The sequence below is a fragment of the Aotus nancymaae genome, unplaced genomic scaffold (genome assembly GCF_030222135.1).
Source record: "Aotus nancymaae isolate 86718 unplaced genomic scaffold, 86718_ANA_hifiasm-v0.15.2.pri h1tg000014l, whole genome shotgun sequence".
Taxonomy (NCBI): Eukaryota; Metazoa; Chordata; class Mammalia; order Primates; family Aotidae; genus Aotus; species Aotus nancymaae.
The window spans coordinates 123,749,988-123,774,380 of record NW_026988425.1 but is presented as its reverse complement, the minus strand read 5'-3'; the positions used below and the strand labels follow the sequence as shown (position 1 = coordinate 123,774,380).

General features: G+C 52.2%; 1 protein-coding gene across 7 annotated transcripts in view; it reads left to right on the top strand.

The window, feature by feature from the left end:
* The window catches only part of APBA2 (amyloid beta precursor protein binding family A member 2), a 209,563-nt gene that overhangs the window by 37,942 nt on the left and 147,228 nt on the right, over positions 1–24,393 (top strand). For all 7 annotated transcript variants that reach the window (XM_021666816.2, XM_064376321.1, XM_021666823.2 and 4 more), the window contains exon 2: positions 3,843–3,952. The gene's annotated coding sequence lies outside the window, so the exon portion shown is untranslated. The remainder of the gene's footprint in view (positions 1–3,842; positions 3,953–24,393) is intronic.

Genomic DNA, 24,393 nt, shown 5'->3' with positions numbered 1-24,393 from the left:
CCGAATAACTGGGCCTACAGGCATGTGCCACTACACTTGGCTAATTTTTTTTTGTATTTTAAGTAAGACAGGGTTTCATCATGTTAGCTAGGATGGTCTCGATCTCCTGACCTTGTGATCCACCTGCCTTGGCCTCCCACAGTGCTGGGATTACAGGTGTGAGCCACTGCACCCTGTAATAAGAGCCAGTATTATTATTAACTTGAGTCCATAGTTAAAACATGTTAGGGTTGACTCTTCATGTTGTATATTTTACGGATTTTGACAAATGTGGAATGACCCGGCTAGCACGTCTTTGTTTTAGTAGCTTGTTAGTTGCTTTTTGTCTGACTAGCTGACTCCCGTTTTGAGAAGTCCCTTTTGTCACATCCTTTTGCACCCTGGCTTCCCGTGGTGTGGAGCAGGGGTGCTGGGGTCTCTGGGGAGCGGCACTCACTGCATCCTGCCCCCCGCTTCTGCCGCTCTCTGGTCTCAGCACCCTCCCTTGCTCCTTTCACCTGCCTACCCCAGCACAGCTGCCTGCTATTTAGATGCCGCCATGGGGCAAGGAAGCCGCCCCCAATTGGCCCCTGAGGATTCTGCCCAGATTGGGATTAGAATCAGTGTGAGTGTTTGCTGAGTGCTTGGGAGCCACAGGTTCTGCGGGAAGGGCTGCAGGCTCAGGCGGGTTCCTTGGGTTTTGCAGCATTGCCTGCGTTGGGCCATGGTTGTCTCCTTTCTGTGGGTGAGAGAAGAGGCACAGGGAGGTGAAGAAGCGTTCCTGGCACCACAGAGCCAGGCAGTGGCAGAGCCGGGTCCCAACCCAGGCCACTGTCCTCGGTAGCCAAGCCCCTTCTTTATTTTGGAACGGCCACCTGGCCAACTGGCACACGGGGAGAACTCAGGAAAGGAGGCGTGGCTCACTCCTGAAGGGAGAGGGACACAGGAGCAGCCTTGATGCGCTGCGGCCCCTCTGGGCCCCGAGTCCCTGTCCTCAGGGGTGGTAGGACTCCCAGGTGTACGAGGCGAGCCGGATGGTCTCGCTGCTCCTCTCCACCAGCCTTCCCTCCTGTCGCCCCTGGTGCCCGCATCACTGTGGGAGCACTGTGGCGGGATGCGTGTTAAAGGAGTGCCTGATGGGTGTGGGTGTGGCGGGGATGGTAGTGGGTGTGTGGGGATGCAGTGGGGCCTATGCAGGATCCCAGTTGGAGGGGGCTTGCTTCAGAGGCTGCTGCTGGTCCTGGTGTCACCGTGGCGGCTGAAGAGCAGGCAACTGGTCACTTGGTGGCCTGTGTGGGGTTGTTACCCAGGTCATTGAGTGTTTCTGTCCCACCCGCTCACTGCCAGGCTAGGCAGGTTCATGGTGGGGATAATCCCCACGCTTGCCAGTTCATGGTGGGGATTATCTGAGAGTTGTTGGAGCATTCTGCACTTCCCTGCGAACCTTGTACCTGGGTGGACCAGGAGAGAGGCTGAGCCAAGGGAGGGAGGCAGGATGCCACATTTGCCCTGCAGGGCACTGCGGCACGCACAGAGCCAGGAGCCCAAGCCCCACCCGTGGTTGTGGAGTGGAGGGAGAATGAACAACTGCTGACTCCCTCGTTCCCAGGCGGCTGCACCTCTGCTCCTGGTCAAACCGGCTGTGTGCTTAGCCTCTGGTGCATGCGGCGGGTGGCAGCCTGCAGCCCTGTGGCAGGTCCCGGTGGTTTTGCAGTGTGGTGTGGGGCCGGTGCGGCTCTCGGCACAGCGGGGCAAGCCAGGCTTTCTCTGGCTCGGGATGCAGGCCTGGCTCTTCCTAGAGCAGGCAGAGGTCAGGGAGGAGCTCTTTCCCTGTGCACGTCTCCTGAACAGCTTCATCAGCACACTCTGCAGCAGGGAACTGGTGAGCGTTCTGCAGCCAGCTCGCTTGTCTCAGAGGGTCTGTGCACGTTCGGCCCTCGGGGCAACTTCTGCATTTCCTTTCTGGGGGCTCCCAGATGAGCCCTGCTCCCCCAGATCATCCTGCTTCATATCGATGTGATAATCCCCTCCACAGTCAGAAACATCTACTGGCCCCGTTTGTCCGTGGGATAAGAACGGGCTTGAGCATGGCTGTCGGTGCTCTGTGTGGCATCAGTGGCATGTTCTGTGGCTGTTTCCTTCCTCTGTAGCCCGATATCTTTGACCCCCAGCCCGACGCTCCCTCCTCACCCACCAGAGGCCCTTGCCCAGCCTTGGCAGTTGCTTGCATTTATCTTCCTTCTTCAAGGCTGCATTTGAGGGTCTGCTGGCCAGCAGCGTCTTGTCCAGCCTATGAACTGTGTGCCCTCTCGGGGCCAGGTAGGAGCCTGCGAGGAAGTGGGAGAAGTGGTCATGCATGATGGTGAGGACTGAAAGAAGACAGGGCTGAGAAAAGTGTGATTACCCCCAGGATTCAGGGATGCCTGCACCACCTGGGGTTTGAAGAATGAATAGGAGTTTGCTAGGAAGATTCTAGAGGAACAACAGCAACAAAAAGCTTCCCACATGGGCACAGAAAAGGTGAGGCACAGATGGCACAGGGATGTGGTGTGTGATGGGCCAGGCAGCCATGGGCAGGGTCTAGGCCCAGGACGTCAGGTGCTTTGCACACTGTGGCTTGGAGGCAGTGGCCTTGTCATGCAGCACTGTGCCCCCATGGGACCCTTTAGAGTCCCCGGCTCTCGGTGTGCCCCTCATGCCCACACCACGGTGGGGGCAGGCAGGTGGGGTTTGGGCTGGGTTTCCACCAGATGGACAGTACTCCCTCTTGTGCTTCAGTATCAGAGTGGCCCCATGGTGTGGGAATAAATGTTGGGGTTTAGGAGACCTCCAGCTAGGTGGCCTGCTCCCGGGCAGGCAACAGATTAGAGGAAGTAGCAAGTCGGAAGGCAGCAGCTGCGGATGTTAAAGCTGGAGGAACCTCGTAAGGAATGGATGTCAGCTCCCTCGTTTGATGTGGTAGAAAGATGATGGTGAGGGGTTGAGCGCAGGTGCTGGAGCTGGGGCCTGAACCCCCATATCAGTGCTCTTATCATTCTTTATGGTAAGGAAACTGAGGCACAGGCAGGTTACACAGTCTCAGCATGTCAGTGGCAGAGCTAGGACATGAACCAAGGTGTCTGTCTCTGCACCTCAGTTCTGTGCGAAGTCCAGGCAGATGGTGCTGATCGGTAAGGGGTGCTGGCTGAGCACTGATGATCACCTGCATCTCAAGGAGAAACAGTGTCACTTGCTAATCTGATGGCTCCTCTGGGCACAGCACGTGGGCACCATGACCCTTTCTCTGCAAGGGGTTTGTTTAGTGTGTTTGGTAGAACATCCCCCAGCCTGCTAGGTGTGACATGCACTATTTTAAGATAAACAACCCAAATTCCACGAGCTTTGTATCTCATGCAGCATTTTGTAATTTGAAAAAACAAGTTGGGAAGAGAACCTTGATGAATGTGTTTCATTTCCTGTCAGAGCAAATGAAACCTGAAATATTAATGGCATCATATTTCTCTTATCTTCCTACAAAAGGGCTTGAAAAATGCATTCCCCACGAGCCTAGCACGCAGCCCTGCTGCCCGTGGCCCCAAAGCATTAGTTGTCCATACTCACTGACCTCTGGGAATAAACACGAGGGTTCACTTGAAGACATGGGGAGAATCACAGTCAGCCTGTGACTCTTGGTTTTTCAGACGTTGGGCCGCTCTGGAGAGCCTTGGAGTTCCAGCTGCTCTAGAGGTTCTGGGGAGGGAGCTGTTCACTCCACAGCATGTGGCCCATCATTGCCACCTATGACCGCCCCTCTGTGGGTGAATCAGCGGTTTCCTTTCTCAGCTGATTCACACTTCATTCATTTGTGCTCTTGTTCTTTACAGTGCCCTGAATATTTACGCATTGCCAAATCTCCTGTGGACAAACCAGCAAGAGGCCAAGACTGTCCCGTGGACGGACGGGGTGAACCTCTTCTTGTGCCTGGGGATTCTGAGTGAGTAGAGCCCATCACGGTCACCACCGCTCTCGATGTGGCATTTGTGCATAAGTCTGGGCTGATGTGCTAACTGGGGGCTATAGGAAGAGTTACAGCCACCATGGCCTCACCTTTCTTGCACAAAAGCTTAAATACAGCTACGCTAAATATTTTTGCTCCCTGCTTTTACAAACTTACATTTATTTTGAGGTGAAAGAGGAAGAACAGGTATTTGTAGGGGACCACTTGCCAGGAGAAGACCGTGCATTTCCTGTGACCACGTCAGTCTGACTCTGAGATCCGGTCCCTGGACTCCCCAGGTCTCTTCTCCCAGCTGCACTAAGTGCCTCTGTCCTCCAGCAGAGCTGTGCTGCTTCCTTGGGCAGCCTCCCTTCCCCATGGGGTGCAGATGGGCCCGGGCATCCTGGTGGTCAGTTCTTCCCAGGGCCCAGGAGGAGGGGCCAGCAGGAAGTGGGCAGGCTCTTTCCGCCCGACCTGGCAATAACAATTCTTAAATTCTGTACCCTAGGCTGCTCACCTTGACCCAAGTGGCCAGTCCCAGGCATCGCCATGTGAGCAGGGCCCACCCCAGGGGCAGCAGCCGGGCAGCCAGAGACAGTGGTGGTCACCACAGTTAGTCCCCACAAGGCGATTATGCAAGACACTCTGGCTATGTTCTGCACAGTTGGGACCTTAGGGCCGTCATCTGCTGGGCAGTGCTAGCGACCAGGCCTGGGTTAGTTTCCTGGGGAAGTTTTTTTTTTTTTTTTTGAGACAGAGTCTCTGTGTCTGTCAACAGGCTGGAGTGCAGTGGTGCCATGTCACTGCAACCTCCACCTCCTGGGATCAAGAAATTCTCCTGCCTCAGCCTCCCAAGTAGCTGGGACTACAGCTACCCGCCACCACACCCAGCTAATTTTCGTACTTTTAGTAGAGACTGGGTTTCACTGTGTTGGCCAGGATGGTCTTGAACTCCTGACCTCAGGCGATCCTCCTGCCTTGAACTCCCACAGTGTTGGGATTATAGACCACCACACTGACCTGGTAGCACAGTTCTAAGCTTGGCATAACCATCTCCCTGTGTCTCTATCTGTGTATCCAAATTTCCCCTTTTTAGTAAAGACACCAGTCATATTGGATGAAGGTCTACACTAAGGATCTCATTTTAACTTGATTATCTGCAGAGACCTTATTTCCAAACAAGGTTCCAGACACAGGAGCTGGGGATTGGGGGAGACATAATTCAACCCCTGACAAGCCTCCTCGAGGGGCAGGGCCCATTCTTGAGCTCCCTGCGGGGTCTGGTCTTGGGAGCAGCTCAGCCCCCTCCCGCAGAGATGGGAGCATCTTCCACAGCAGGAGATTGTCCTGCAGGAGCCCCGCGCCCAGCGGAATACCTGGGTGCAGTGCACAGTGGGGCCACAGCTGTGTCACAGCTGTGCTCTGTCATTTAGTGGGCCTTCTGAGCTGTGTTCCAGCTGCCTGTTCCGACACACTGCTCTCCCCGATGACCCTGCTCCCACTGGCTTCCCCACGTTTTTGATCTGTAACCAGACCCTGTTCCCAGGAGCTGGCTCGGCGCCATCCTGCTCTGCACCCTGTCTTAGGGGACGTCCTGACCTGCCCAGCCTGTCCTGCTCCTGCTTCTCAACCCAGAGCACTCCAGCTCCTTCAGGTATTAGGTGAGACCTCAGAAGCAGGGACAGCAGGATGTATCCCACAGGCACCATGCGTTATGCTGAGGAAGCCACGGTCACTCTCCTAATGGTTCCTAGGGGTGAGGAAACTGAGGTTGTTGCTCACGTGGTAGAACCGGAATTCAGAACCTCAGCCACGCCTCCGTCACCACACCACGCCCTGTGCAGGATGCTGGGGAAACCAGGCAGCTAGGATGGGCTTGTGCCTTGGGATACTTACCCAGACCGCCCACCCTTGCCCCCTTCACACCGCAAAGGCTTGGTCTACTTTTTCTGACATAGTGTTTATGTTGTCAGTATGGTACATATGCATATTTTAAGATGTCAAAGAGTTTTATAAGGTTTATGAAAAAAATAGCAGGCCCCTGGTCTCCCACACCATCTCCCCACAGCCCCCGCCCTGCCCACTCCGATAGGCCACCACTCCAAGCTCTTGTCGCTTTGTCCTCTGGATTTATCTCCACATTTGTAAAGAATATAGGCATGCTGCTATTTCTTAGTCCCTGTGTGGTCAAGATGGTTTAACTCATAGATTTCCCTCCTGAGAGCTGCTCCATCTAACCCTAACCCTGACTCTAATGTATAGAGTTATATCATCATTAGGTGAATCCTTACGCAGTGTGTAGGGTATCAGTCAGGACAGGCTGCCTCATGAGGCAGGAACAAGCATCCCCAGAGCTGAGAGAGTTCCATTTCTCCAGCCTCCTGCCCTGGGGGTGGGCGCTGTCTGTGGTAGGTTTGGGTGGGGGAGGGGCATCACTGCTCAGCAGGCAGCTGCTCACTGGTGTCACCGTGTTCCCCGCCCTCCTGTCATATGGAACCTGTGGTGCCCTTTCACCAGGATATCCCTGCTCAGGGGTCAGGGTGTCCTCCTCTGAGTGGCTAGGGGTCTGACTGCCCCTGCCCCCTGCTTCCTGCCTCACTCCCTTTCCATGCTGGTGTCTCAGTGCTTGGGCCTTTTGGGGTTTTAGAGGTGAGCTGTGAGGCTGGACATGAAAAGGCTTCTCTGCCTCCCCCTCTTTCTCAGGAGTCCTCATCCCTATGTGGCCTCAGCACTTGGTCTGGCCAGATTTGCAGGTGCAGTTGTCATTTCTCATTCTCTGTTGGTTTTGAGTGATTTCAAGAGAAGATGCAGAAAGGCTGTGCCCCCACCTCTAAAAGCCAGCAGTCAGCCTGGCCACCCTTAAGCCTGCTTTAGTGGGCTTCCTGCCCTGTCACCCTGCTGTGACAGGCCCCACAACGACAGACCCAACACGGGGCTTCCGCCCTCACCTTCCCGAGTGCCCGGCAGCCCTGGTGCTGTTGCTTTCCCTCTCCCTTCCTTGTTCTCAGCCTCAGGAGGAAAGTGGCCAGTTTCTCACCATTAGATATGATGTTGTCTGTAGGTACTTTGAAAAATTTTAGGTAAAATTCATATAACATTAGCCATTAACCATTTGAAAGTGTGTCATTCAGTAACACGTAGTGCATTTGCAGCGTTGGGCACACACCATCTGTGTCTAGTTCCCACACATTTTCATCATCCCAGAGGGAAATGCTCCATTAAGCAGTCACTCCCCAGCACCCCTCCCCAGTCTCTGGTAACCCCAGTCTGCTTTCTGTCTTCATGGGTTTACCTATTCTGGATGTTTCCTGTAAATTAGAAATCATGTAATTTTTAGCCTTTTCTTTCTGGCTGCTTTGACTTGGCATAAAGTTTACACGGATCATCCCTGTTGCGGCACGTACCCGAACTTCCGTCCTTTTTAGGGCTGAGCAGTATTCCGTTCTGCACAGACACCACTTTCGTCTGTGCCCTCAGTTGATGAGTTTGGGTTGTTTCCACCTGTTGGCTGTCAGGAGTCATGCTGCTGCGAGCATGTGTGGACAGTGTTTGTTTCAGTACCTGTTTTGACTCTTGTGTGTATGTGTTTAGGAGTGGAATTGTTTCCTTACGTGGTAACTCTGTGTTTTAACTTTTTGAGGAACTGCCAAACTGTTTTCCCCTTCAGCTGCACCATTTTACATTCCCAGCAGCAGCTAAGAGGGTTCTCCCTTTTCCCATCCTGGCCAACCCTTGTTAGTTTCTGTTTTTTTGTTTCTTTGTTTCATTACGGCCAGCCTACTGGGTGTGAAGTGGGATCTGACTGTTTATTGGCATTTCCTGCGTAGGTGTTTTTGTAGACGTTCTTTATCAAGCTAAGGATGGCCTCTGCCTAATTTAGTGAGTGGTTTTTAATCAGAAGTGGGTGTTGGGTGTTTGTCAGATGCTTTTTCTGCATCAGTTGATCTGATCATAGGATTTTTTCTCTTTAGTCTGTTGATGTGGTGGATTATATCCATTGATTTTTCTGATGTTGAACCCACATTGCAACCTTGGAAAAAATGCCACTTGGTTATAGTGTATAATTCTTCTTAAACATTATTAGATTTGATTTGCTAATAATTTGTGGTGGATTTTTAAGTTGTTTGCTCCTGAGAGATAGTAATATGTCGTTTTCTTATAATTCCTTTGGTTCTGATGTTAGGATAATTCTAGCTTCATAAAATTCGTTAGGAAGTGTTGCATTTTCTTCCAATTTCTGGAATAGGTTGTGAAGAATTGGTATAATTTCTCCCTTAAATGTTTGGTGGAATTCACCACTGAAACCCACCTTCCTATTACTCATGTTAATTCCACTGTAGCCTGAGAACATATTTTTATGATTTTCCTGACTCTCACTCCCACCTGGAATCGTGTGTGTTATTTGATGGTTTTACTCAGTTGTCATCCGTCTTCCTAATTAGAGTGTAAGCTCCAGGGAAGTGGCGTCAGTGTTCCCTCTCATCCTTGCACCCACAAGACGGCCTGGCACCCTCTGAATGAATCCACCAAAAGGGATAAATGAGGAGGCCAAGCCACCTGGCTATGGGTGGCTGCTAATCTGCAGGATTCCTCGTGCTTGTGGTTTCAGTGAATTTGAGACACAGGTGAGTGAGGCTGCCAATGGGTGACTCCCAGATGTCCTCAACAAACAGAGGAGCGACTGCTCAGATCCAGGGCTGCAGCCCTTCCCGCCTGTCACGGGGAGCTGATGGGCTGTCTTTAGCATGGCACTCTGTGTAGTGCTGGCGCCCAGGCTTCCCTGGAGCAGCAGGTTGGCCCAGTTGACACAGAAGAAACAGGGCTTTTCTGTGGTCACTTCTGCATTGCCAGTTGTTCTGTCCTCTTCCTGTGGCTGAACCTTCTGTCCACACCTGTCCTACATCCCCAGTACTTGGTTTTTGAGATTGCAGTAGTGGAACTTGTGTGCACATTGCAAAAAGCCAGTTTACCCCCATTCTCCATGTCTTGTTGATGGTCCCACTGCCAGCATCAGTTCTCATGAGCAGATTTCTAAACCATCACCATCTGTTCCACTTTTAATTGCAAGTGTAAAAAATATTATTTTCCTAATTCTGTTAAGGAGAGGGAGAATATGTATTCCTAAAGACCACAGTTCTTGTATGAGGAAGCGCAGATCTGCCGCCCACCTACTAAAGGAAAGGTTGCTTCTGCCCATCATCAAAGCTCTTGAGCAGTTATTTACCTAGAGGGTAAAACTGGCCCGTTCACAGCTCTGGAAAAACAAGGTAGAAAAATGTGGAAGTAACTGAGTTGGTGAAGTGGAAGGGGGGCAAAGCCTATGTCTCCCATCCCTCCCTGACAGTGCAGCCCCCCAGCCTTCCAGCCCCCCGCAGTATGTGTGGGAATGGTTGGGTAGAGGTGCATCATGGTGGTCCCTGCTGCTGCTGGGGCTGTTTCCTGAAGAAGGCCTGGTTTCTGGCTTGACTTCCCCCTTAGAATCCCATAAGGTCCATCCGGGTGGGTGCTGAGTTCTCCACAATGGGAGTAGGATAGAAATGAGTACCTTGACCTTTACTGTCCCTCTGAGCCGGCCCTGGGGGTGGGCTCTTTTTCTGCTTAAATTCACATTCCAGACAGGCTCTGGAACTTGCTGTCATTCTAAGACAATCAAAGGTTCTTTGGTTACTTTCAGTCCCAGCAGCCAAGAAAAGGAGTAATTATAGACTCTTTGGAGCTTCCCCCACCTGACCTGTCTTGGAGCTGACCGGGGAGGCAGGGCCGTGTGTCCCCTTCTCTCTTCCTTTGCCTCTGTTTTTGCTGGCCGGGGAGCGCCCCCAGGGATGGAGTGCCTGGGGAGAGGGCAGTCTCTCCACAAATGGGCTGGGTGGCACTTCCAGGGTCCAGCAGATGTTTCATTTGGACCTCCTGTCTCTGGGGACCCTCGGGTGGGTTTCTCAGAGATGCCCTTACTGGCAACTTGCAGCTCATCCCTGCAACCTGGGGGAGGCCTCGCTGGGCTGATGCTCTCAAGTGCTCCCCGACCTCCCCTGTGTCCCGAGGGAGTGCTCCTGGGCTGTTTTCAAGGTGGCCCCGGACTGGCCCCACACTGGTGGGAGGGCTGTGTTCCTTCAAGGTGGCCCCCCGGGTGATCCCACACTGTGTGAGCAGCAGGCAGCTCCTCCTTGGGCAACTCCTCCTCTTCCCTTGTGAGGTCGGTCTGGTTATGGCCTCTTGCCTCTGGAATTCTCAGGAGACCCAGGTGTTGGCCCCCTTCCCCCAGACATCGGGGACTCGGTGCAGCCCTCCTATGGGTCAGCTGGAAGCCCTGTTTGGGACTCAAGGTGAAGCCACTTCCCCAGCTCCCTCCATGGGGCACAGCCCTCCACAGAAAGTCCCTGCTCCTCTCCTGGTGCCCTGTAAGGCAGAAAACATGCTGGGGTGGGGAGCTGGGAGCATTTGTTGATGTGGGATGTAGGCGTGCTTGTCAGCTCTCCTGGCCCTCAGAGCAGCAGGACAGCTTCCATGAACATCTCCTCCTGCTGCCAGTGGCCTCTGGCGAGAGACTACTTGAATTGGTCCCCTGTAGCTCCCGCACCTTAGTGGGGGCCTGGGGACAGGAGGCTATGAAGAGGTTCCAGAGCCAGCTAAAGCCGCTGAGACTCAGAGGGAATCTCGTGCCACTGCCTCCTGTGCCCCATCCCCTAGCAAAGTGGGGCTGACAAGGGATGACCTTGCATCCTTGTGCTTTGTTTACTGGGACCTGGTGCTGGTGCCACCACGGGCCCAAGTCATCCACCGCCCTTTCAGCAACGCAGCGCCGCTTGCAGGGCCCGGCTGGGGAGGCAGCTGGCTTTGTACAGGTGGAAGATCATGGCCATTTCCAGAGTCTGTTGCCAGGCTCCACACAGTTCAGGAGTTGTTTCTGCCTCTCAAGGTCCAAAGTGGTCGTTTGCAGGAGTTTGGCAGTACCTAAGGGTTAATTGGGATGTTATTGCCTGCATTTGGCTTAGAGAGAGGAACATTTTATGTTTATTTAAATTAACATTAATTTAAAATTACAATTTTAGTCTTAATTGTATGTATTTGGAGATCTCATTTAAGTCTTTGGAAATAATTGCAGAGTAATAGTTTGGGAAGTCATATTACAATGCACAGACGTTCAAGTGGAGAAAGGTCCCTGTGGGTGAGTCTCAGCCTGGCAGAGGGGCATCCAGCACAGCTTCCACAGCACGTGGCCCTCCCAGCTGGGTCTGGGCGTGGCTGCAGCTGAGACCAGCCCTCCTTTCTGTGCTGTCCATCCCAGGGGCCACAGTTACCTAGATTGACCTGATGTCAGAATCACTGTCTCCGCTTCTGGTAGGATGTCCTTGGGAGGGGAAGGGAACCAGCCAATGAGATCGGGGGTAGGAGGAGTGACAGGGTAGAGCAGACACTCATGCTGGCAGAAGAGAGGTTGACATTCACCAAGGAGCGGGTTTTCCGAACCCTGGAGAGCTGCAGGGGACGCCTGAGGCGCCTCTGCAGCCCACAGCATGAGGTGCTGGCTTCCGTACCCTAGTGCAGGTGCAGACTCCACACCTAGGAATCCTGGATGTAGGTGCCATGAGGTGCCCATCCCTTGAAGTGGGTAGGGTTTAATACCCAGAAGGCAGCCCTCCCTGGAGCACAGCCTCAGGTGCTTAGAGACCCTCTCCTCTGAGCCCGTGCAGGATGCGACATGCAGACAGACCTGGTGCTGCAGGCTCAGAGATAACCGTGGGCTATGCAGTGCTCTTTATCCACCAGGGCAGTAAAAGCAATGTCCAGGGTGGCTTAGTCTCCTGCAGGGCCTGTGGCAGGACAGCCAGGGTTCCTGATGGTGGAGATGGTGGACGGCCCCCCAGAGGGTTGGTCCCATCTCGCCAACAGAAGTGACCTGTGTGGCCTTAGTGGCCAGTGCCGCCTGTTGTGGTAGTAGATTGTTTAAAGCCAGATCCCATTGTGGCTGCAGAGGGAATGAAAATGAGGGGTTCTTTGCTGTGATGTGATGCTTGTGTTCTGCCAAATCCGTATGTTGGAATTCTCATCCCCAAGATGATGGGGCCTTTGGAATTCTTATCCCCAAGGAGGTGGGGCCTTAGGGAGGTATCTTAATCTATATTCTGCAGCTGTAACAGAATACCACAGATTGGGTAATTGTTTTTTATTTTATTTATTTTTTTTGAGACAGAGTCTCGCTCTGACACCAGTCTGGAGTGCAGTGGCACAATCTTGGCTCACTGCAACCTCTACCTCATGGTTCAAGTGATTCTTCCACCGCAGCCTCCCGAGTAGCTGGCACTGCAAGTACTCACCACCACGCCTGGCTAATGTTTGTATTATTATTATTTTTTTTTTAGTAGAGACAGCGTTTTACCATGTTGGCCAGGATAGTCTTAATCTCTTGACCTCATGATCTGCCCACCTCAGTCTCCCAAAGTGCTAGGATTACAGGCGTGAGCCACCGTGCCCAGCCCAGATTGGGTAACTTATAATGAACAGAACGTTATTTGGCTCATGGTTCTAGGGGCTGGGAAGGCCAAGATTGAGGGTTGCGTCTGCTGAGGGCCTTCTTGCTGCGTCCTGACATGGCGAAAGGCATCATACAGCGAGCGAGAGAAGGAAGGGGCCAAACTCATTGTTTTATTAGGAACCTGCTCCTGGATGACTAACCCACTCTTGAGATAATGGCATTAATACATTCACAAGGGTGGAGCTTGCAGGACCTAATCACCTCTTAAAGGTCTCACTTCTCCACATTGTTGATTGGGGAATAAGTTTCCAACACATGAACTTTGGGGGGCACATTCCAACTATAGCAGTGGGTGATCAGGTCCTGATGGTGGAGCCCTCATGATGGGATCAATACCCTTTTAAAAGAGGCTGCAGAGAGATCCTCCAGCCTTCTGCCATGTGAGGACAGAGTGAGAAGGTGCCGTCTCTGAGCCATCACGTGGGTACTCAGCAGGCATGGAATCTGCTGCCTCTCTGGTCTTGGACTTCCCAGCCTCCTGAACTGAGAAAAGTCAGTTTCTGTCGTTTATAAGCTACCCAGTTTATGGTACTTTGTGGGAGTACCCTGAATGAACTAAGACTCCCTTTAAACAAGTGTCTTGCTTTTTGAAAGAGTGTGGGGCTCACAGTCTGCTAGTAAACACAGTTGTAGGAGCAAAGGCAAGCCCACGCTGGCTCAGATTTTCAGACCTTATCATCGGGTTAGGAGCGAGGTCCTCGACCTGAGGCTTTATTGGTCTGAAGTCAGGGTCTTCTGGAGCCCCACAGGTTGTGCGCTTGGCCTGTGGAGCAGTTTTCTCCAGAGCACCCGTCTCTCCTCTGCCATGTGCCAGGCTCAGCAGGGGCAGAGGATAGAATAATGACAGGCACAGCTCCTGTCCTGGAGGAGTCCACGTTCTGGGGTTTGATGCTGGAGCCCAAGGAGGACAGCCCACGAGGGCAGAGCAGAGGGCCCGGGAAAGTCCCGGAAGAAGTGATTGTGTGGGTAGGCTGCAGGAGTAGAGGCAGCCCAGGAGAAAGGGGGGCATGGCCTGGGGGTGGGGGTGGTTCCAGGCAGAGAGAGCAGCTTGCACAGGGGAAAATGAGGCATGGAGTAGGTGGCCCCTTCCCCCAGTCTCTAAACCTGGGAAGAGAGGGCTGGGGAGAAGAGACGGGGTGGAGGAGAGCAGGACTCGCAGGCCTCCGTGGCCTTGCGAACAGAGTGAAGAGCTTGGACTGTGTCCTGTGTCCTGGGGCTGGGGCCACTGCAGGGTTTGGAGCCGGGAGGGACTCTGGAGCTTGCTGTGTGTGATCGTGAGTGTGAGGTGGGAGGCAGAACAAGCAGCTGTGAACTCCTGTCTGCAGGCGAGTGTCAGGGCTCAGTGTAGGTTCTGATTGGGCAAAGTAGGTGCCCACCTGCCTGGAGTCCAGCTGTCCTTGTCTGGTCTGTAGACCCTGTTGTCGAGCCAAACGCTTGTCTTTCTGAGATAATGAAAAGGGAAAACTTCAGAGGCAGAACAAAGACCTTGTAGTGACCAGTGACATCCCCATGGGGTCTAGGTGGGTGAGGTCTGTAGGCACCTGTGTGGGAAGGCAGGGAACCAGGGGCTTGCTGCCAGCCACGAATGCCCCACTGGGCTCTGCCTAGGCTGTAGGTGCTTTGGTTACTGGATCTGGTGGTGGCTCAGGGCTGTCACTTGTCAGTCTCAGTGTTTTATCACCTGGGGCCTCCCCAGAGCCACAGGAGATGGCTCATTTTCTGAAGGACTGTCCCATGCTGTGCCCAGTGGCTTGGTGGCCCAGGGCTGTCACAGAGGTGGGTTATGGGCCACGTGGGCCAAGCTCATTTCTGCCCTGCCACCTGCAGCTTGCTGTGGTTGCTTTGGCAGTCTCCCCAGCAGGAGAGCAGGTGGGAGGGGAGGCAGGTCCCAGAACCGGGATAGAACCTGGAGACCTGGGTGTCCTCTGCTCTGTTGTACTGACCAGCTGTGTGCCTACGGAACGAGGGCACGCGTTCTCAGCGCGACCAGGGCATGGTGAGTGTAATCCGTGGACGATCCCCACACAGTTCCTGGCATGCTCAGTATAGCCTTGTCACTGTAAGAGAAAAAAGCAGAGATTCTCCACGTCCCTGCCGAGTGAAGTAGAACGAGGAGGGACTGGTGTTTCTCTCTAGCTTTCTTTGGATTTTTGTGCTGGTTGATACTTCCCTAAATCACAGTTCACCTTAAAAAGAGCAAGAGCCCTGCACGGTGGCCTGGACCCTTGGGACCCCCCTCCATTCGATGCACCTCATGGCCCCGTCTTTACCTGCTCAGAGTGCACAGCACTGCCCGTGGGTTTGGAACGTGTCATCTGCACGGCAAGGATGGCAATGGGGAGTATTGGGACCCTGCCGTTTAGAGTCCAGGCAGGTGGCTTTTAATTTGCCCCCGTGGGATCTGGATTCTAGAGCTAGCAGAGCTCAGTGCTGCTGCTGTCTGGGCCTCTGGGATGTCTGAGTCGCTGGGGGCGACCCTCTGGAAATGGACAGTAGCTGTTCAGGGTGTGTGCAGAGGAAGCAGAGGCATCTGGGGCTGAAGTTCAAGGTTGCAGCGCCCATCCTAGCAGGCAGGGCTCAATCTGGAGGACTGGCATGGGGGGGCAGAGGAGTCATCTGGGCCCTCCCCTCAGCCTCTCATCAGACACTATAGATTCAAGGCCAGGCCTGCATGAGGACAGCCACCTGGTCTCGGCTGAGGTTACAAGAAGGGAGTCAGGGCAAGGGCCAGTGAGTTTGTTCCTAATTTGGGTCCCCTCATTGTCCAAGAGAAGAAAAGGCTTAATTTCTGTCCAGCTAAGTTTTAGTTCACATTCTTTAATAATAGGTTATTCATGCAGACCACATTTCTATAAATCAAGATACATGATTAGGCAGAAAGCCCTATTTCCACACCAGCATGGTGAAATGCAGTACGGGCGCTGAGATCAGTTTTTGAGGTCTTGATTTTGTTTTGTTGCATGTTTATTTGATTGCTTGCAGAAGAATGAAAGTGTTTGGCCCTCTGGAAATTTTTTTTTCTCCTGAGAGTTTTTCCAATCTAGTAGAAAACAGACACAGACTCGGCTTGCAGTGATTGTGGTGTTAGAAGCTGCCCTGCACATTTTAATGTGGAAGACGTGGTGGTTTTGCGTGCGCTCCTCCAGTTGCGCCCCACGGCTCTCTTTCTGCCAGCCCTCTTGCACATTTAGTTCTTGAACGAGATGTTCTAAATAGAAGCCATGGTCCATTCAGTCCCCAGCCTGCTGTCCTGTGACCTGCCAGCTGGCTTTACTTAGGGAACTATGAGCGCCTCCTTCTAGGCTACAAAGTCATGGGCAGGAAAAGCATCTGTGCACAGCCAGGAGCAGAGCACCCAGGCCTAGGCCTGTCTCAGAGCCCGTGTGGACCTGGTGAATGGCTGTTCAGGTCAGAAGGAGGTTTGGATCCACTGGTTATGTGTCTCGGAGGCCAGTGTAGCCCCTAGTGTATCCCGCAGAAGAGACAGCAGCTCCAGTCCCAAGACACTAGTGCCAGTGCGTTAGGCATGTGCAGGGTGCCTGCTTGGCCATCTCCTTTGTTTCTCTCTATCACCTGCCGTCCCCTACAGAGGGGAGCGAGGAGGCAGAGAGTTGGCTGGTAACAGCCAGTATCCACAGAGCCCTAGGGCTCCCTGCCTGGGCTGTGCCACCTAAGGACAGACAGATAGACCCCAAGTAAAGTTAAAGGGAAGTGCAGTGGGGCCTGCACAGGGTGTGAGTTGGAGTCTCTGGTGGTGACAGTGAGACCTGGTGGGGGATGGGAGGCAGGGGCTCTCTTGGGACAGACAGGACACCAGGGGCCAGTGGCAGAAATGGTCCCCAACCTGTTGTCACATGGGTGGTGGCCTCCCCTGGGAGCCCTGTGCGTCTCTGAGCCTCAGTCTCCCTTCCTTCAGTTTGTAAAATGGGTATAATAGAAACATGCATCTCAGTGATAACTTTGCAGAACGATAAAGTGGTTCACAACTGCAAAGCATTATTCAGGTCTTCCTGGTGCTACCTCCAGGATAGTATGCCTCTGCTGTCTCAGGAGATGCAGGCCTCTCATGTGCCTGGTGATGGTCTTGGTCACCAGAGCCACTGTCCACCTCTCTATACCAGGGACACTGTGCTGCCAGGAGGGGCACCAGAAGAGGCGTCGTACAGTGGCGTGCTGAGCCAGGATTTGAAGCACTTCCTGCCTCTTCCAGTTCCTCGTGGGCCGGGGGTGCTTTGCTTGGATGATGCTGAGGAAGAAGGGCAATATCTAAGGATGTATTGACAGTCACGGTCAGGTGCACCATCTTCTGAGGGACCAGACCTCTCACAACAATTTTGTTGTGACTGAATTCCCGCGTCGCAGAATGTGCTTGGGGTGTGGCTCTGAGCATCTCTGGCAGGTCAGATGGAGCTTGGCTGCTCTGGGGGGCTGTGCCCAGGTTCCTTCAGTTCCTGAAGCTCAGAGGTTGCAGGAGAAAGGGCCTCCTGGTGGCTGCTTACTCTCTGCCCCACTGTTAAGTTCCTGGTCACTAGAGTTAGGCCCCTGACCCGCTCTGGACCTCAGGGATTCCACTGAGGATGAAGGGTGTTGGACTTGGTTTCTTTAGCTCCAGTCCTGTGGCCTCTCTGCCACTGTGTGCACATCCCCAACCCTCCACCTGAGAAGCAGGTGTCCTGAAGTCGTTGGGAATTTGGACCTAGTTATGAAAAACCAACCAGCACCCTTAGCAGCCTCCAGAGCAGACGTTGCCAAACTTTCTCAGATCACAGCGCCCTGGATCGCAGCGATTCATGGTGTTTCTAAACCAAAACACATATCTAACAACTCTGCTTTTTAAGTAGCTGGCTCCAAACCACATGGTGTTTATGTCCCAACAACTTGGAAGCCGCAGGAGAAATAATACTCATAAATTGAAACAAATGTATTTCACCCTAAACCACAATTACAAACGGAAGTGTGCCTGCTCAGTGAGATTGGCACATTCTCACTTCCTGTTCGATGCTGACTTTTTAATGGGACTTGCTGTTTAAATTTTTTTTATTTTTAATTTTTCTATATATATCATAGTCATACATATTTTGGAAGTATGTGTGATTTTTTTCCTTGAGACAGCGTGACAGAGTCTTGCTCTGTCGCCCAGGCTGGAGTGCAGTGGTGGGATCTCAGCTCACTGTAGCCTCTGCCTCCCGGGTTCCAGTGAGTCTCATGTCTTAGCCTCCTAAGTAGCTGGGACTACAGAGGTGTGCCACCACACCTGGCTGATTTTCATATTTTTGGTAGCAATGGGGTTTCACCATGTTGGCCAGGCTGGTCTCAAACTCCTGGCCTCAAGTGATCCGCCTGCCTCGGCCTCCCAAAGGGCTGGGATTACAGGCATGAGCCACCATGCCTGGCCTACATGTGGTATTTTGATACAAGCATATAAATTTTTAATTGTGGGAAAGTACCTATAACATAGAATACCATCTTCATGATTTTTAAGTGTATAGTTCAGCAGAACTGAGTACATCAGCGTTGTTTTGCAATCATCACCATCATGTAGCTCCAGAACGTTTTCATCTTCCCAAAACTTAAATCATGTGCATGAAACAGTACCTCTCCTTTCTCCCTTCTCCAGCCCCTCCTAGCCACCCCTCTGCTTTCCCTCTCTCTGAATTCACCTCTCTAGGTACCTCATGTAAGTGGAATTATGCAGCATTTTTTCTTTTGTGACTGGCTTATTTCACTTCGCATAGTGTCCTCAGGGGTCATACATGTTGTGACATGAGTCAGAATTGTTTTTTTTCCGTGCGAATAACACTCCATTGCGTGAATCTGCCACATTCTGTTGATCCGTTCATCTGCTCCTGGACACATGGATTGCTTCCACCATTTGGATACTGTGAATAAGGCTGCTGTGAACAGGGGTGTACAGATGTCTCCCCGAGTCCCTTCTTCCAGTTCTTTTGGGATATGCCCAGAAGTGGAATTACTGGGCCATATGGTAGCTCTGTTTTAAATTTTTTGAAGTGCCATACTGTTTTCCACAGCAGCGGCACCATTTTACGCTTCTATTATGCCAACAGTGTAAAGGGCTCCAATTTCCTCATATCCTCATCAGCACTTGTTTCTTTATTTTATTTTTTTTTGTTTTTCTTTCTTTCTTCTTCCTTTTTAAAATAGTACTATCCCAACAAGCGTGATAGCAGGGATTTTCTTTTAATTACGGCAACTTCTGGCCTCACAAAGATATCTTTCAGAGGACTGTGGTGTGATCTCACCTTGGAACCGAGAGCTGCCTCGAGGCCTTGGTGCACGTGGTGCTGACAGTTACCAGGGGTCGCTGCCTTCCCCGTGGGCATCTGAGTTATGCTGCCATGGCCCTGTGGGTGCAGCAGCCCCAGGGTGCCTCCATGCAGCTTGGGAACCGTGAAACTAGACAGTGAGCTTCAGACGAGCAGATGAGCACAGAAACAGAGCCATAAGGACTGAGGGGAGCGTCCAGTCCATGGTTCCCGTGCGGAACCACGATTCACGGAGGCAGCTGAGGGGCGAGTGCAGTGTATGTGGCTGTGGGCTCCATCTTCGTGCTTACAGCCCTACAAAGTGGGAGAGATGGGAGAGAAAATGTTCTGTGTGGTTTCCCGGAATCCCGTGGGTGGTGAGAGTCTCAGCATTGTTATTCCCAGCATGTTTTGTGTGTAATGTGAGATGAAGCAAGTGATCACTCATGTGATTTTTTTTTTTTTTTTGAGATGGAGTCTTGCTTTGTCGCCCACGCTGGAGTGCAGTGGCATGATCTTGGCTCACTGCAACCTCCACCACCTGAGTTCAAGCAGTTCTCCTGCCTCAGCCTCTGAGTAGCTGGGACTACAGGTGTGCGCCACCACGCCCGGCTAATTTTTTTGTATTTTTTTTTTTTTTGAGACGGAGTTTCGCTCTTGTTACCCAGGCTGGAGTGCAATGGCGCGATCTCGGCTCACAGCAACCTCCGCCTCCTGGGTTCAGGCAATTCTCCTGCCTCAGCCTCCTGAGTAGCTGGGATTACAGGCACGTGCCACCATGCCCAGCTAATTTTTTGTATTTTTAGTAGAGACGGGGTTTCACCATATTGACCAGGATGGTCTTGATCTGTTGACCTCGTGATCCACCCGCCTCGGCCTCCCAAAGTGTTGGGATTACAGGCGTGAGCCACTGCACCCGGCCCGACATGATCTTTTAACCCTGAGGACCGTGACCAAGATTTTCAGTGGGGAAGAGAAAGGAGATACAGAGGAGAGGTGCTCCGGGTTAAGAAAGCCTCTGGAGTCCGAACTCTGGCAACAGCATGAACCCGTGACAGCCTGGAGTGTTCCCTGGAGAGGCCTGGAATCAGTGGCCAACCCAATTACGTGGAGCAGCGTCGGGCCCTTGTCATATCTTGAGGTTCAGTTTTCTGCTGAAAGAAGCTGGGGCTGCTTGGACAAATGGTTGATGCCAGGTTGGAGGCAGGAAAAGTACAAGTTGAATGTGAACGCTTTGTCATAGCAGATAGTAAAGGAGCCACCCAGGACTTTGAGGCTGCGATTCTGCTGAGAGAGAGCGTTAAAATAAACTATTAAAATCAAAGACCACGAGGATAGTGTTAAAAGGACTCGTGAGCTCACCTGACGAGGCTGGAGATGGACAGTCTGAACATCAGTAAGAGTAAAAATCACAGTGAGATGTATGGAGTATGTTTAAATCCATGAGTTTGTAACGATACTCAGGAAGCAGACCTAATCCATCACCTTTGGACAATGCTAGGGAACCAATTATTCGTTTTTGAACATTGGCAAATAAAGGAAAATTCTGAAATATGTATCCTGCTTTTCCTACGCAGGCCACACCACTGGGTGAGCAGGTGGCAGATCGGGAGGTTCTGACGGAACCTCTGTGTGTAGAAGTGTCCCAGCACATCTGTGCGTGAATTCACAAGCTGGGCGCTGGTGGCCCTGGGGCCTGCTGACAACACGGGAGGGAGGAAGAGCCACCCTGCCCGGGAGCTGGTCTGCCCTGATTCTAACGGGGATCTCATTTGGCTTCCAGAATCAACCACCAATTTGCAGCAGCACAAAGCACAGAGGACGATGTTCAGCTGTGCTTCAGGCACCTGGCCTTCCAAATCTCAACCGTGGGAAATGCTGTGGGACAAACGGTTCTTCAGTTAATAACTTGTAAGGCAGGAAAAATAAAGTGAGACGTGGAGGCACAACCGACGGTTAAAGGGGACATACCAAGGCACACATGGTGTGTTTAGGGTTGTGCGCCAGGTGGTGAGACACGGAGCAAGGGGGGCTGTGATGGCCCCACAAGCAGGGTGTGGTATAACCAGGACATGGTGACGGGCACACAGGGAGGCTGGGTCCCTAGGACTGGAGCGAGTCAGGGCCCCTCTTCTTTCCCACCTGAAGATTTTAAAGGTTGTTTCATAGCCATTTATTAAGCCAAATATTTACACTCCGCTTTCTAAAAAAATAAAATTATTTTAACAGCATGAAGTCCAAGGAGGCCAGGCGCGGTGGCTCATGCCTGTAATCCCAGCACTTTGGGAGGCCGAGGTGGGCAATCACAAGGTCAGGAGTTCAAGGTCAGCCTGGCCAAAATGGTGAAACCCCGTCTCTACTAAAACACAAAAATTAGCTGGGCATGGTGGTGCGCGCCTGTAATCCTAGCTGCTCAAGAGGCTGAAGTAGGGAAATTGCTTGAACCCAGGAGGCAGAGGTTACAGTGAGCCGAGATCATGCCACTGTACTCCAGCTTGGGCGACAGAGTGAGACTGTGTCTCAGAAAAAAAAAAGTCAAAGGAAGACGTGCCCAGAAGTGGTCTTGAAGCTGCAGGTGGGCAATTGTGAACTCTCTGCCTGCAGGACGCAGCGCCTTGCCGTGGGAGCACCGTCTCCCGCCACTGCGGGCCTGCTCCTTCCTGTAGCACATGCAGCTCACTGCTGCTGTTTCCCAGGTGTTCTGTCTTCACTCCGACCCACTCACATATTTGTTGTCTGGGGTCTGTGCTTTACTAGGGGATCTTGGAGTTCTGTTGTTGGCTGTGACCTCATTCCATTTTCTTTCCCATAAGGAATGGTGTTAGGAAAGTTTTTCTGATGACTCCGTGGTCACTCACGCCTTTTGGCCTTTCCCGTGAGCGGTGAATGGGGAGCACGTGGAACATATTGCTGCCGTCTTTGGTGTTTCCTGGGGAGGGAGTCGGTGTGGTTTGTTGCAGGCTGAGCTCACCCTGAGGTTGGTTGTTGGACCCACCTGCCTGGTGCAGGCTGCCGGGGTCTTCCTGCTGGCATGGGATCTCCACTTCCCTTTTCCTCCTGTAATCAGACCCAGGGACACATGTGGCCCATTCTCCAGTAAGTGACCTGGGAGGCATCCTCATCCCAGGACCAGAGTGAGCGTCTGTTGGAGACACCCAGGTGTACAGGCCAGAAGGACACGCCCAGTTGTGTGGCTGCCTCTTCCCTGCAGGGAGAGAGAGAAGGCGGCCTGGGGCTCCTCCCTCGCTGGGCCTGCATTGTCCCCCGAGGCCCATGGCCACTGGAGCAGCCCCTGAGCGACTCTGCTCCTTCCTGGGCCTCGGTTTCCTGATTCTCAGTGGGGGCTTCTGCCAGACTGCCTGGGAGATGTTTTCATCCCTCTAATTTGTGCATGCTGGTGACTCACCCAAAATTACAGAGCAAAGCTAATGAAATCAGGAATTTATAAATCCCCCTTCTTCCCTCATGCAGTTCGCGGAGTTTTTGAAAACTACCATTTAGTATGAGACAGTGGCCCTCTACCTGAGGCCACAGGGGTGTCCGTGGCCTGACTGATTTCTGGCTGGTCAGGCTGCGTGAGCTCCCATGGCATAAACAACATGCTAAAGGCTTCTTCCCTGCCTTGGGACACCGGTTCCAGCCAGGCTCCAGGGCTCACAGCTCGGACCTGCCTCTGCCCGGGAGTGACATGGTCCCCTCTGCTCACATGCCCATCTGTTTCTTAGAGTCGGTGTCCCCTAGGGTGTAAGTTTCTGTTGAGCAGGATAAGCAGTGCCAATTTTAACCTGGTATCCTGCTTGGCGTGCTGAAGGAACCAGGTTATACTAAAGAAGGGGTCGAACAACTGTGCTGTGCAGAGATACGGGCAGAGAAGGGCAGGAAGAGGCCTCCACTTCAGACTTCAGTGTGAAAAAGAGACATTGGAAAAGAACATGAAGCGTGCTCGCCTGATGCCCAGGCTGGAGTGCAGTGGCACAGTCTTACCTCACTGCAACCTCTGCCTCTTATGTTCAAGGGATTCTCCTGCCTCAGCCTCCTGAGTGGCTGGGATTATAGGCATGCACCACCACGCCTGGATATTTTTTGAATCCTATAGCTTTTTGAATGCATGGCCCTATCTAACGGCCAAGCCCTGGACCTAGCCTCCTGATCACTCATGGGAGCCACGTCCACGTGTCCCATAGTAGGAGAGAAAACTTGGGCAGCTGACTGCGTAGACAAGAGCAGCCACAACAAAAACGACTCAGAAAGCTTAAAGAATAGTTTCCAAGTATACACAAATACAGAGAGTAATCAGAGGAAATACTCTGAGAGCCTGAGGCGGGAGGATTGCTTGAGCCCATGAGTTCAAGAAAAGTCTGGGCAGCATAGGGTGACCTTGTACCTACAAAAAACAAAAAAAATAAAAAAGCCAGGTGTAGTGGCGTGCACCAGTGGTCCCACCTCCACAGGAGGCTAAGGCAAGAGGATCGCTTGAGCCTGAAAAGTTGAGGCTGCAGTGAACCCTGAGCATCCCATCCTGGGCGACAGAGCAAGACTCTGTCTCAAAAAAAAAAGGAGCATCTGGGAACCTACTATCCAGTTTAAGACAGGTACAAATATAATTCAGCCTTCCATGAACATTGCCTCCCCAACCACCCCTATGAAACACACTAAATTGAATTTACTGTTTATTTTTTGGAGGTGTGTTTTATTTTTATCCTGCATGTATGCCTAAATGATCTGTTCCATTGTTATATTTTTCAAACTTTGTAGAAATGACATCTTACTGTGTTCCTGCAACTTGGATTTTCATTAACTGAGATGTTTTACATGTATGTATCTTCTTAGCAATCCTGAGAAAAGCTAGAGTCACTGTCTCCATTGTACAGATAGAGAAACTGATAACGTAGATAATGTAGAGCAATGATATGATTTTTGCTAACTTCAAGCAGCTAATGAAGATGAACTCACGTTTGTATCTTCAGAGCCTGAGTCCATGCTCTTTGTATAACGCAAATGTCGAGATTCATCAGGAAAAGGAAGATGAAGCGGGTCTTGGTCACTTCGTGACTGTGTTGCTCCCCTGGAGCCTGGGGGTCCTAGTGTCTCCCTTAGCCTGGCATCCCAGTCTCTGAGTTTTGCAGGCTCCAGGAGTTTTGATGAAATGAGGATCCATATGGCTGGTTGAGACTCCCGCCCCCTCATCACTCCCTACCAGCATTTCTGCAGAATCCTCCTCTCCACCTGAGCCTGGAAATATTTCGTGGCTGCCTCAAAAGTCAGCCCCTCCTTATTTTAGCACCAGATGCTGCCCCTCAGCTTCCCTCTGCCCTCCAGCAGCATTGCCTGTGATCCCTGGGACCACAGCCTTTACACTCCGTGTTGAAACAACTACCTTCCACTTCCATCGTAGGAAAGAGGACAAAGTCTCTTGCTCCTACTCCCTGCTCCTGCTGCGGGCCTATTTTGGGGCTTCGTTTTGCAGTAGAACTTCCCAAAAGGCCTGTCTGCAGTGGCTTTCTCCATTTCCTCTTCCCATTCTCTCTTACAGCCACTCTGGTGGGACTTTTGCCCCTCCCGCTGACCCCTCTCCTGACACTTTTGACCCCATCACTGTTGCCATCAAGATCTCTAAGACTCCAAGTCTGCAGATCTGTGGT